This window comes from Lepisosteus platostomus, chromosome 2, assembly GCF_059453375.1.
Source record: "Lepisosteus platostomus isolate fLepPlt1 chromosome 2, fLepPlt1.hap1, whole genome shotgun sequence".
Classification (NCBI taxonomy): Eukaryota; Metazoa; Chordata; class Actinopteri; order Semionotiformes; family Lepisosteidae; genus Lepisosteus; species Lepisosteus platostomus.
Window position 1 is genome coordinate 13774399 of NC_142612.1, and position 14886 is coordinate 13789284.

The following is a 14886-nucleotide window of genomic DNA, read 5'->3' on the forward strand; positions in this document are numbered from 1 at the left end:
GGCAGGGATTTGGAATCATGTTCCAAAAGTGTCCGAGCTAGGGTTAGGGTTAGTGTTGGAACAACAGCTACACATGTTCTAATGCATTTGCTGGGCTTTCGGATGTGTTTGCAGTGCAGGACAGGTGTTGTTTTGCTGTTTCGTCGAAAAACAATTTTGGCCCAATTTTGCCGTTTTTGCTAAGCTGCGCGCCTGTCAAAAATGGTTGAAAATCAAAATTTTCAATCCACACTTTGTACGTGCTAAACTTTCTTCTTTTCTCTTTTGAAACCTAGAGGAAAGAACAAGTTTGGCCAAACTTGTCTGGGAATTGTAATTTTCACTGAAAACCACTCACCCATTTCGTATTTGAAATGTCTTCCCAGCAGCAGGATGTAAAAAAAAGCAATGCCACAAAATTGAAACCGTTTCACACTAGATGTATTAAAAATACCTGTTACCTGGTAATTGGCATGATTCGGCCTAGTAGGGAGTCATTTGTTGACTTTTTTTAACACAGCTTTACGGCAGGGATTTGGAATCATGTTCCAAAAGTGTCCGAGCTAGGGTTAGGGTTAGTGTTGGAACAACAGCTACACATGTTCTAATGCATTTGCTGGGCTTTCGGATGTGTTTGCAGTGTAGGACAGGTGTTGTTTTGCTGTTTCGTCGAAAAACAATTTTGGCCCAATTTTGCCGTTTTTGCTAAGCCGCGCGCCTGTCAAAAATGGTCGAAAATCAAAATTCTCAATCCACACTTTGTACGTGCTAAACTTTCTTCTTTTCTCTTTTGAAACCTAGAGGAAAGAACAAGTTTGGCCAAACTTGTCTGGGAATTGTAATTTTCACTGAAAACCACTCACCCATTTCGTATTTGAAATGTCTTTCCAGCAGCAGGATGTAAAAAAAAGAAATGCCAGAAAATTGAAACCCTTTCACACTAGATGTATTAAAAATACCTGTTAACTGGTAATTGCCATGATCCGGCCTAGTAGGGAGTCATTTGTTGACCTTTTTGAACACAGCTTTATGGCAGGGATTTGGAATCATGTTCCAAAAGTGTCCGAGCTAGGGTTAGGGTTAGTGTTGGAACAACAGCTACACATGTTCTAATGCATTTGCTGGGCTTTCGGATGTGTTTGCAGTGCAGAACAGGTGTTGTTTTGCTGTTTCGTCGAAAAACAATTTTGGCCCAATTTTGCCGTTTTTGCTAAGCCGCGCGCCTTTCAAAAATTGTCGAAAATCAAAATTCTCAATCCACACTTTGTACGTGCTAAACTTTCTTCTTTTCTCTTTTGAAACCTAGAGGAAAGAACAAGTTTGGCCAAACTTGTCTGGGAATTGTAATTTTCACTGTAGACTACTCACCCATTTCGTATTTGAAATGTCTTTCCAGCAGCAGGATGTATAAAAAAGCAATGCCACAAAATTGAAACCCTTTGACACTAGATGCATTAAAAATACCTGTTAACTGGTAATTGGCATGATTCGGACTAATTGGGAGTCATTTGTGGAATTTTTTTAACACGGTTTTTATGGCAGGGTTTTGGAAGCATGTTCCAAAAGTGTCCGAGCTAGGGTTAAGGTTAGTGTTGGAACAACAGCTACACATGTTCTAATGCATTTGCTGGGCTTTCGGATGTGTTTGCAGTGCAGGACAGGTGTTGTTTTGCTGTTTCGTCGGAAAACAATTTTGGCCCAATTTTGCCGTTTTTGCTAAGCCGCGCGCCTGTCAAAAATGGTCGAAAATCAAAATTCTCAATCCACACTTTGTACGTGCTAAACTTTCTTCTTTTCTCTTTTGAAACCTAGAGGAAAGAACAAGTTTGGCCAAACTTGTCTGGGAATTGTAATTTTCACTGAAAACCACTCACCCATTTCGTATTTGAAATGTCTTTCCAGCAGCAGGATGTAAAAATAAGCAATGCCATAAAATTGAAACCCTTTGACACTAGATGCATTAAAAATACCTGTTAACTGGTAATTGGCATGATTCGGACTAATTGGGAGTCATTTGTGGAATTTTTTTAACACGGTTTTTATGGCAGGGATTTGGAAGCATGTTCCAAAAGTGTCCGAGCTAGGGTTAGGGTTAGTGTTGGAACAACAGCTACACATGTTCTAATGCATTTGCTGGGCTTTCGGACGTATTTACAGTACAGGACAGGTGTTGTTTTGCTGTTTCGTCGAAAAACAATTTTGGCCCAATTTTGCCGTTTTTGCTAAGCCGCGCGCCTGTCAAAAATGGTCGAAAATCAAAATTCTCAATCCACACTTTGTACGTGCTAAACTTTCTTCTTTTCTCTTTTGAAACCTAGAGGAAAGAACAAGTTTGGCCAAACTCTTCTGGGAATTGTAATTTTCACTGAAAACCACTCACCCATTTCGTATTTGAAATGTCTTTCCAGCAGCAGGATGTAAAAAAAAGGAATGCCACAAAATTGAAACCCGTTGACACTAGATGCATTAAAAATACCTGTTAACTGGTAATTGGCATGATTCGGACTAATTGGGAGTCATTTGTCGACTTTTTTGAACACAGTTTTTATGCCAGGGATTTGGAAGTATGTTCCAAAAGTGTCCGAGCTAGGGTTAGGGTTAGTGTTGGAACAACAGCTACACATGTTCTAATGTATTTGCTGTGCTTTCGGATGTATTTGCAGTGCAGGACAGGTGTTGTTTTGCTGTTTCGTCGAAAAACAATTTTTGCCCAATTTTGCCGTTTTTGCTAAGCCGCGCGCCTGTCAAAAATGGTCGAAAATCAAAATTCTCAATCCACACTTTGTACGTGCTAAACTTTCTTCTTTTCTCTTTTGAAACCTAGAGGAAAGAACAAGTTTGGCCAAAATTGTCTGGGAATTGTAATTTTCACTGAAAACCACTCACCCATTTCGTATTTGAAATGTCTTTCCAGCAGCAGGATGTAAAAAAAAGCAATGCCACAAAATTGAAACCCTATGACACTTGATGCATTAAAAATACCTGTTAACTGGTAATTGGCATGATTCGGACTAATTGGGAGTCATTTGTGGAATTTTTTTAACACGGTTTTTATGGCAGGGATTTGGAAGCATGTTCCAAAAGTGTCCGAGATAGGGTTAGGGTTAGTGTTGGAACAACAGCTACACATGTTCTCATGCATTTGCTGGGCTTTCGGATGTGTTTGCAGTGCAGGACAGGTGTTGTTTTGCTGTTTCATCGAAAAACAATTTTGGCCCAATTTTGCCGTTTTTGCTAAGCCGCGCCTGTCAAAAATGGTCGAAAATCAAAATTCTCAATCCACACTTTGTACGTGCTAAACTTTCTTCTTTTCTCTTTTGAAACCTAGAGGAAAGAACAAGTTTGGCCAAACTTGTCTGGGAACTGTAATTTTCACTGAAAACCACTCACCCATTTCGTATTTGAAATGTCTTTCCAGCAGCAGGATGTAAAAAAAAGCAATGCCACAAAATTGAAACCCTTTGACACTAGATGTATTAAAAATACCTGTTAACTGGTAATTGGCATGATTCGGACTAATTGGGAGTCATTTGTGGAATTTTTTTAACACGGTTTTTATGGCAGGGATTTGGAAGCATGTTCCAAAAGTGTCCGAGCTAGGGTTAGGGTTAGTGTTGGAACAACAGCTACACATGTTCTCATGCATTTGCTGTGCTTTCAGATGTATTTGCAGTGCAGGACAGGTGTTGTTTTGCTGTTTCGTCGAAAAACAATTTTGGCCCAATTTTGCCGTTTTTGCTAAGCCACGCGCCTGTCAAAAATGGTCGAAAATCAAAATTCTCAATCCACACTTTGTACGTGCTAAACTTTCTTCTTTTCTCTTTTGAAACCTAGAGGAAAGAACAAGTTTGGCCAAACTTGACTGGGAATTGTAATTTTCACTGAAAACCACTCACCCATTTCGTATTTGACATGTCTTTCCAGCAGCAGGATGTAAAAAAAAGCAATGCCCCAAAATTGAAACCCTTTGACACTAGATGCATTAAAAATACCTGTTAACTGGTAATTGGCATGATTCGGACTAATTGGGAGTCATTTGTGGAATTTTTTTAACACGGTTTTTATGGCAGGGATTTGGAAGCATGTTCCAAAAGTGTCCGAGCTAGGGTTAGGGTTAGTGTTGGAACAACAGCTACACATGTTCTAATGCATTTGCTGGGCTTTCAGATGTGTTTGCAGTGCAGGACAGGTGTTGTTTTGCTGTTTCGTCGAAAAACAATTTTGGCCCAATTTTGCCGTTTTTGCTAAGCCGCGCGCCTGTCAAAAATGGTCGAAAATCAAAATTCTCAATCCACACTTTGTACGTGCTAAACTTTCTTCTTTTCTCTTTTGAAACCTAGAGGAAAGAACAAGTTTGGCCAAACTCTTCTGGGAATTGTAATTTTCACTGAAAACCACTCACCCATTTCGTATTTGAAATGTCTTTCCAGCAGCAGGATGTAAAAAAAAGGAATGCCACAAAATTGAAACCCGTTGACACTAGATGCATTAAAAATACCTGTTAACTGGTAATTGGCATGATTCGGACTAATTGGGAGTCATTTGTCGACTTTTTTGAACACAGTTTTTATGCCAGGGATTTGGAAGTATGTTCCAAAAGTGTCCGAGCTAGGGTTAGGGTTAGTGTTGGAACAACAGCTACACATGTTCTAATGCATTTGCTGTGCTTTCGGATGTATTTGCAGTGCAGGACAGGTGTTGTTTTGCTGTTTCGTCGAAAAACAATTTTTGCCCAATTTTGCCGTTTTTGCTAAGCCGCGCGCCTGTCAAAAATGGTCGAAAATCAAAATTCTCAATCCACACTTTGTACGTGCTAAACTTTCTTCTTTTCTCTTTTGAAACCTAGAGGAAAGAACAAGTTTGGCCAAAATTGTCTGGGAATTGTAATTTTCACTGAAAACCACTCACCCATTTCGTATTTGAAATGTCTTTCCAGCAGCAGGATGTAAAAAAAAGCAATGCCACAAAATTGAAACCCTTTGACACTTGATGCATTAAAAATACCTGTTAACTGGTAATTGGCATGATTCGGACTAATTGGGAGTCATTTGTGGAATTTTTTTAACACGGTTTTTATGGCAGGGATTTGGAAGCATGTTCCAAAAGTGTCCGAGATAGGGTTAGGGTTAGTGTTGGAACAACAGCTACACATGTTCTCATGCATTTGCTGTGCTTTCAGATGTATTTGCAGTGCAGGACAGGTGTTGTTTTGCTGTTTCGTCGAAAAACAATTTTGGCCCAATTTTGCCGTTTTTGCTAAGCCGCGCGCCTGTCAAAAATGGTCGAAAATCAAAATTCTCAATCCACACTTTGTACGTGCTAAACTTTCTTCTTTTCTCTTTTGAAACCTAGAGGAAAGAACAAGTTTGGCCAAACTTGACTGGGAATTGTAATTTTCACTGAAAACCACTCACCCATTTCGTATTTGACATGTCTTTCCAGCAGCAGGATGTAAAAAAAAGCAATGCCCCAAAATTGAAACCCTTTGACACTAGATGCATTAAAAATACCTGTTAACTGGTAATTGGCATGATTCGGACTAATTGGGAGTCATTTGTGGAATTTTTTTAACACGGTTTTTATGGCAGGTATTTGGAAGCATGTTCCAAAAGTGTCCGAGCTAGGGTTAGGGTTAGTGTTGGAACAACAGCTACACATGTCCTAATGCATTTGCTGGGCTTTCAGATGTGTTTGCAGTGCAGGACAGGTGTTGTTTTGCTGTTTCGTCGAAAAACAATTTTGGCCCAATTTTGCCGTTTTTGCTAAGCCGCGCGCCTGTCAAAAATGGTCGAAAATCAAAATTCTCAATCCACACTTTGTACGTGCTAAACTTTCTTCTTTTCTCTTTTGAAACCTAGAGGAAAGAACAAGTTTGGCCAAACTTGTCTGGGAACTGTAATTTTCACTGAAAACCACTCACCCATTTCGTATTTGAAATGTCTTTCCAGCAGCAGGATGTAAAAAAAAGCAATGCCACAAAATTGAAACCCTTTGACACTAGATGTATTAAAAATACCTGTTAACTGGTAATTGGCATGATTCGGACTAATTGGGAGTCATTTGTTGACTTTTTTGAACACAGCTTTATGGCAGGGATTTGGAATCATGTTCCAAAAGTGTCCGAGCTAGGGTTAGGGTTAGTGTTGGAACAACAGCTACACATGTTCTAATGCATTTGCTGGGCTTTCGGATGTGTTTGCAGTGCAGGACAGGTGTTGTTTTGCTGTTTCGTCGAAAAACAATTTTGGCCCAATTTTGCCGTTTTTGCTAAGCTGCGCGCCTGTCAAAAATGGTTGAAAATCAAAATTTTCAATCCACACTTTGTACGTGCTAAACTTTCTTCTTTTCTCTTTTGAAACCTAGAGGAAAGAACAAGTTTGGCCAAACTTGTCTGGGAATTGTAATTTTCACTGAAAACCACTCACCCATTTCGTATTTGAAATGTCTTTCCAGCAGCAGGATGTAAAAAAAAGCAATGCCACAAAATTGAAACCGTTTCACACTAGATGTATTAAAAATACCTGTTACCTGGTAATTGGCATGATTCGGCCTAGTAGGGAGTCATTTGTTGACTTTTTTGAACACAGCTTTACGGCAGGGATTTGGAATCATGTTCCAAAAGTGTCCGAGCTAGGGTTAGGGTTAGTGTTGGAACAACAGCTACACATGTTCTAATGCATTTGCTGGGCTTTCGGATGTGTTTGCAGTGTAGGACAGGTGTTGTTTTGCTGTTTCGTCGAAAAACAATTTTGGCCCAATTTTGCCGTTTTTGCTAAGCCGCGCGCCTGTCAAAAATGGTCGAAAATCAAAATTCTCAATCCACACTTTGTACGTGCTAAACTTTCTTCTTTTCTCTTTTGAAACCTAGAGGAAAGAACAAGTTTGGCCAAACTTGTCTGGGAATTGTAATTTTCACTGAAAACCACTCACCCATTTCGTATTTGAAATGTCTTTCCAGCAGCAGGATGTAAAAAAAAGAAATGCCAGAAAATTGAAACCCTTTCACACTAGATGTATTAAAAATACCTGTTAACTGGTAATTGCCATGATCCGGCCTAGTAGGGAGTCATTTGTTGACCTTTTTGAACACAGCTTTATGGCAGGGATTTGGAATCATGTTCCAAAAGTGTCCGAGCTAGGGTTAGGGTTAGTGTTGGAACAACAGCTACACATGTTCTAATGCATTTGCTGGGCTTTCGGATGTGTTTGCAGTGCAGAACAGGTGTTGTTTTGCTGTTTCGTCGAAAAACAATTTTGGCCCAATTTTGCCGTTTTTGCTAAGCCGCGCGCCTGTCAAAAATGGTTGAAAATCAAAATTCTCAATCCACACTTTGTACGTGCTAAACTTTCTTCTTTTCTCTTTTGAAACCTAGAGGAAAGAACAAGTTTGGCCAAAATTGTCTGGGAATTGTAATTTTCACTGAAAACCACTCACCCATTTCGTATTTGAAATGTCTTTCCAGCAGCAGGATGTAAAAAAAAGCAATGCCACAAAATTGAAACCCTTTGACACTAGATGCATTAAAAATACCTGTTAACTGGTAATTGGCATGATTCGGACTAATTGGGAGTCATTTGTCGACTTTTTTGAACACAGTTGTTATGCCAGGGATTTGGAGGTATGTTCCAAAAGTGTCCGAGCTAGGGTTAAAGGTTAATGTTGGAACAACAGCTACACATGTTCTAATGCATTTGCTGGGCTTTCGGATGTGTTTGCAGTGCAGGACAGGTGTTGTTTTCCTGTTTCGTCGAAAAACAATTTTGGCCCAATTTTGCCGTTTTTGCTAAGCCGCGCGCCTTTCAAAAATGGTCGAAAATCAAAATTCTCAATCCACACTTTGTACGTGCTAAACTTTCTTCTTTTCTCTTTTGAAACCTAGAGGAAAGAACAAGTTTGGCCAAACTTGTCTGGGAATTGTAATTTTCACTGTAGACCACTCACCCATTTCGTATTTGAAATGTCTTTCCAGCAGCAGGATGTATAAAAAAGCAATGCCACAAAATTGAAACCCTTTGACACTAGATGCATTAAAAATACCTGTTAACTGGTAATTGGCATGATTCGGACTAATTGGGAGTCATTTGTGGAATTTTTTTAACACGGTTTTTATGGCAGGGTTTTGGAAGCATGTTCCAAAAGTGTCCGAGCTAGGGTTAAGGTTAGTTTTGGAACAACAGCTACACATGTTCTAATGCATTTGCTGGGCTTTCGGATGTGTTTGCAGTGCAGGACAGGTGTTGTTTTGCTGTTTCGTCGGAAAACAATTTTGGCCCAATTTTGCCGTTTTTGCTAAGCCGCACGCCTGTCAAAAATGGTTGAATATCAAAATTCTCAATCCACACTTTGTACGTGCTAAACTTTCTTCTTTTCTCTTTTGAAACCTAGAGGAAAGAACAAGTTTGGCCAAACTTGTCTGGGAATTGTAATTTTCACTGAAAACCACTCACCCATTTCGTATTTGAAATGTCTTTCCAGCAGCAGGATGTAAAAAAAAGCAATGCCACAAAATTGAAACCCTTTCACACTAGATGTATTAAAAATACCTGTTAACTGGTAATTGGCATGATTCGGACTAATTGGGAGTCATTTGTGGAATTTTTTTAACACGGTTTTTATGGGAGGAATTTGGAAGCATGTTCCAAAAGTGTCCGAGCTAGGGTTAGGGTTAGTGTTGGAACAACAGCTACACATGTTCTCATGCATTTGCTGGGCTCTCGGATGTGTTTGCAGTGCAGGACAGGTGTTGTTTTGCTGTTTCGTCGAAAAACAATTTTGGCCCAATTTTGCCGTTTTTGCTAAGCCGCGCGCCTGTCAAAAATGGTCGAAAATCAAAATTCTCAATCCACACTTTGTACGTGCTAAACTTTCTTCTTTTCTCTTTTGAAACCTAGAGGAAAGAACAAGTTTGGCCAAACTTGTCTGGGAATTGTAATTTTCACTGAAAACCACTCACCCATTTCGTATTTGAAATGTCTTTCCAGCAGCAGGATGTAAAAAAAAGCAATGCCACAAAATTGAAACCCTTTCACACTAGATGCATTAAAAATACCTGTTAAATGGTAATTGGCATGATTCGGACTAATTGGGAGTCATTTGTTGACTTTTTTGAACACAGTTTTTATGCCAGGGATTTGGAAGTATGTTCCAAAAGTGTCCGAGCTAGGGTTAGGGTTAGTGTTGGAACAACAGCTACACATGTTCTCATGCATTTGCTGGGCTTTCGGATGTGTTTGCAGTGCAGGACAGGTGTTGTTTTGCTGTTTCGTCGAAAAACAATTTTGGCCCAATTTTGCCGTTTTTGCTAAGCCGCGCGCCTGTCAAAAATGGTCGAAAATCAAAATTCTCAATCCACACTTTGTACGTGCTAAACTTTCTTCTTTTCTCTTTTGAAACCTAGAGGAAAGAACAAGTTTGGCCAAACTTGTCTGGGAATTGTAATTTTCACTGAAAACCACTCACCCATTTCGTATTTGAAATGTCTTTCCAGCAGCAGGATTTAAAAAAAAGAAATGCCAGAAAATTGAAACCCTTTCACACTAGATGTATTAAAAGTACCTGTTAACTGGTAATTGGCATGATTCGGCCTAGTAGGGAGTCATTTGTTGACTTTTTTGAACACAGCGTTATGGCAGGGATTTGGAATCATGTTCCAAAAGTGTCCGAGCTAGGGTTAGGGTTAGTGTTGGAACAACAGCTACACATGTTCTCATGCATTTGCTGGGCTTTCGGATGTGTTTGCAGTGCAGGACAGGTGTTGTTTTGCTGTTTCGTCGAAAAACATTTTTGGCCCAATTTTGCCGTTTTTGCTAAGCCGCGCGCCTGTCAAAAATGGTCGAAAATCAAAATTCTCAATCCACACTTTGTACGTGCTAAACTTTCTTCTTTTCTCTTTTGAAACCTAGAGGAAAGAACAAGTTTGGCCAAACTTGTCTGGGAATTGTAATTTTCACTGAAAACCACTCACCCATTTCGTATTTGAAATGTCTTTCCAGCAGCAGGAAGTAAAAAAAAGCAATGCCACAAAATTGAAACCCTTTCACACTAGATGCATTAAAAATACCTGTTAACTGGTAATTGGCATGATTCGGACTAATTGGGAGTCATTTGTTGACTTTTTTGAACAGAGTTTTTATGCCAGGGATTTGGAAGTATGTTCCAAAAGTGTCCGAGCTAGGGTTAGGGTTAGTGTTGGAACAACAGCTACACATGTTCTAATGCATTTGCTGGGCTTTCGGATGTGTTTGCAGTGCAGGACAGGTGTTGTTTTGCTGTTTCATCGAAAAACAATTTTGGCCCAATTTTGCCGTTTTTGCTAAGCCGCGCGCCTGTCAAAAATGGTCGATAATCAAAATTCTCAATCCACACTTTGTACGTGCTAAACTTTCTTCTTTTCTCTTTTGAAACCTAGAGGAAAGAACAAGTTTGGCCAAACTTGTCTGGGAATTGTAATTTTCACTGAAAACCACTCACCCATTTCGTATTTGAAATGTCTTTCCAGCAGCAGGATGTAAAAAAAAGCAATGCCACAAAATTGAAACCCTTTCACATTAGATGCATTAAAAATACCTGTTAACTGGTAATTGGCATGATTCGGACTAATTGGGAGTCAGTTGTTGACTTTTTTGAACAGAGTTTTTATGCCAGGGATTTGGAAGTATGTTCCAAAAGTGTCCGAGCTAGGGTTAGGGTTAGTGTTGGAACAACAGCTACACATGTTCTAATGCATTTGCTGGGCTTTCGGATGTGTTTGCAGTGCAGGACAGGTGTTGTTTTGCTGTTTCGTCGAAAAACAATTTTGGCCCAATTTTGCCGTTTTTGCTAAGCCGCGCGCCTGTCAAAAATGGTCGAAAATCAAAATTCTCAATCCACACTTTGTACGTGCTAAACTTTCTTCTTTTCTCTTTTGAAACCTAGAGGAAAGAACAAGTTTGGCCAAACTTGTCTGGGAATTGTAATTTTCACTGAAAACCACTCACCCATTTCGTATTTGAAATGTCTTTCCAGCAGCAGGATGTAAAAAAAAGCAATGCCACAAAATTGAAACCCTTTCACACTAGATGTATTAAAAATACCTGTTAACTGGTAATTGGCATGATTCGGACTAATTGGGAGTCATTTGTGGAATTTTTTTAACACGGTTTTTATAGCAGGGATTTGGAATCATGTTCCAAAAGTGTCCGAGTTAGGGTTAGGGTTAGTGTTGGAACAACAGCTACACATGTTCTAATGCATTTGCTGGGCTTTCGGATGTGTTTGCAGTGCAGGACAGGTGTTGTTTTGCTGTTTCGTTGAAAAACAATTTTGGCCCAATTTTGCCGTTTTTGCTAAGCCGCGCGCCTGTCAAAAATGGTCGAAAATCAAAATTCTCAATCCACACTTTGTACGTGCTAAACTTTCTTCTTTTCTCTTTTGAAACCTAGAGGAAAGAACAAGTTTGGCCAAACTTGTCTGGGAATTGTAATTTTCACTGAGAACCACTCACCCATTTCGTATTTGAAATGTCTTTCCAGCAGCAGGATGTAAAAAAAAGCAATGCCACAAAATTGAAACCCTTTCACACTTGATGCATTAAAAATACCTGTTAACTGGTAATTGGCATGATTCGGACTAATTGGGAGTCATTTGTGGAATTTTTTTAACACGGTTTTTATGGCAGGGATTTGGAAGCATGTTCCAAAAGTGTCCGAGATAGGGTTAGGGTTAGTGTTGGAACAACAGCTACACATGTTCTCATGCATTTGCTGTGCTTTCAGATGTATTTGCAGTGCAGGACAGGTGTTGTTTTGCTGTTTCGTCGAAAAACAATTTTGGCCCAATTTTGCCGTTTTTGCTAAGCCACGCGCCTGTCAAAAATGGTCGAAAATCAAAATTCTCAATCCACACTTTGTACGTGCTAAACTTTCTTCTTTTCTCTTTTGAAACCTAGAGGAAAGAACAAGTTTGGCCAAACTTGACTGGGAATTGTAATTTTCACTGAAAACCACTCACCCATTTCGTATTTGACATGTCTTTCCAGCAGCAGGATGTAAAAAAAAGCAATGCCCCAAAATTGAAACCCTTTGACACTAGATGCATTAAAAATACCTGTTAACTGGTAATTGGCATGATTCGGACTAATTGGGAGTCATTTGTGGAATTTTTTTAACACGGTTTTTATGGCAGGGATTTGGAAGCATGTTCCAAAAGTGTCCGAGCTAGGGTTAGGGTTAGTGTTGGAACAACAGCTACACATGTCCTAATGCATTTGCTGGGCTTTCGGATGTGTTTGCAGTGCAGGACAGGTGTTGTTTTGCTGTTTCGTCGAAAAACAATTTTGGCCCAATTTTGCCGTTTTTGCTAAGCCGCGCGCCTGTCAAAAATGGTCGAAAATCAAAATTCTCAATCCACACTTTGTACGTGCTAAACTTTCTTCTTTTCTCTTTTGAAACCTAGAGGAAAGAACAAGTTTGGCCAAACTTGTCTGGGAATTGTAATTTTCACTGAAAACCACTCACCCATTTCGTATTTGAAATCTCTTTCCAGCAGCAGGATGTAAAAAAAAGCAATGCCACAAAATTGAAACCCTTTGACACTAGATGCATTAAAAATACCTGTTAACTGGTAATTGGCATGATTCGGACTAATTGGGAGTCATTTGTGGAATTTTTTTAACACGGTTTTTATGGCAGGGATTTGGAAGCATGTTCCAAAAGTGTCCGAGCTAGGGTTAGGGTTAGTGTTGGAACAACAGCTACACATGTTCTCATGCATTTGCTGTGCTTTCAGATGTATTTGCAGTGCAGGACAGGTGTTGTTTTGCTGTTTCGTCGAAAAACAATTTTGGCCCAATTTTGCCGTTTTTGCTAAGCCACGCCGCGCCTGTCAAAAATGGTCGAAAATCAAAATTCTCAATCCACACTTTGTACGTGCTAAACTTTCTTCTTTTCTCTTTTGAAACCTAGAGGAAAGAACAAGTTTGGCCAAACTTGACTGGGAATTGTAATTTTCACTGAAAACCACTCACCCATTTCGTATTTGACATGTCTTTCCAGCAGCAGGATGTAAAAAAAAGCAATGCCCCAAAATTGAAACCCTTTGACACTAGATGCATTAAAAATACCTGTTAACTGGTAATTGGCATGATTCGGACTAATTGGGAGTCATTTGTGGAATTTTTTTAACACGGTTTTTATGGCAGGTATTTGGAAGCATGTTCCAAAAGTGTCCGAGCTAGGGTTAGGGTTAGTGTTGGAACAACAGCTACACATGTTCTAATGCATTTGCTGGGCTTTCGGATGTGTTTGCAGTGCAGGACAGGTGTTGTTTTGCTGTTTCGTCGAAAAACAATTTTGGCCCAATTTTGCCGTTTTTGCTAAGCCGCGCGCCTGTCAAAAATGGTCGAAAATCAAAATTCTCAATCCACACTTTGTACGTGCTAAACTTTCTTCTTTTCTCTTTTGAAACCTAGAGGAAACAACAAGTTTGGCCAAACTTGTCTGGGAATTGTAATTTTCACTGAAAACCACTCACCCATTTCGTATTTGAAATGTCTTTCCAGCAGCAGGATGTAAAAAAAAGAAATGCCAGAAAATTGAAACCCTTTCACACTAGATGTATTAAAAATACCTGTTAACTGGTAATTGCCATGATCCGGCCTAGTAGGGAGTCATTTGTTGACCTTTTTGAACACAGCTTTATGGCAGGGATTTGGAATCATGTTCCAAAAGTGTCCGAGCTAGGGTTAGGGTTAGTGTTGGAACAACAGCTACACATGTTCTAATGCATTTGCTGGGCTTTCGGATGTGTTTGCAGTGCAGAACAGGTGTTGTTTTGCTGTTTCGTCGAAAAACAATTTTGGCCCAATTTTGCCGTTTTTGCTAAGCCGCACGCCTGTCAAAAATGGTTGAATATCAAAATTCTCAATCCACACTTTGTACGTGCTAAACTTTCTTCTTTTCTCTTTTGAAACCTAGAGGAAAAAACAAGTTTGGCCAAACTTGTCTGGGAATTGTAATTTTCACTGAAAACCACTCACCCATTTCGTATTTGAAATGTCTTTCCAGCAGCAGGATGTAAAAAAAAGCAATGCCACAAAATTGAAACCCTTTCACACTAGATGTATTAAAAATACCTGTTAACTGGTAATTGGCATGATTCGGACTAATTGGGAGTCATTTGTGGAATTTTTTTAACACGGTTTTTATGGCAGGGATTTGGAATCATGTTCCAAAAGTGTCCGAGCTAGGGTTAGGGTTAGTGTTGGAACAACAGCTACACATGTTCTCATGCATTTGCTGGGCTTTCGGATGTGTTTGCAGTGCAGGACAGGTGTTGTTTTGCTGTTTCGTCGAAAAACATTTTTGGCCCAATTTTGCCGTTTTTGCTAAGCCGCGCGCCTGTCAAAAATGGTCGAAAATCAAAATTCTCAATCCACACTTTGTACGTGCTAAACTTTCTTCTTTTCTCTTTTGAAACCTAGAGGAAAGAACAAGTTTGGCCAAACTTGTCTGGGAATTGTAATTTTCACTGAAAACCACTCACCCATTTCGTATTTGAAATGTCTTTCCAGCAGCAGGAAGTAAAAAAAAGCAATGCCACAAAATTGAAACCCTTTCACACTAGATGCATTAAAAATACCTGTTAACTGGTAATTGGCATGATTCGGACTAATTGGGAGTCATTTGTTGACTTTTTTGAACAGAGTTTTTATGCCAGGGATTTGGAAGTATGTTCCAAAAGTGTCCGAGCTAGGGTTAGGGTTAGTGTTGGAACAACAGCTACACATGTTCTAATGCATTTGCTGGGCTTTCGGATGTGTTTGCAGTGCAGGACAGGTGTTGTTTTGCTGTTTCATCGAAAAACAATTTTGGCCCAATTTTGCCGTTTTTGCTAAGCCGCGCGCCTGTCAAAAATGGTCGATAATCAAA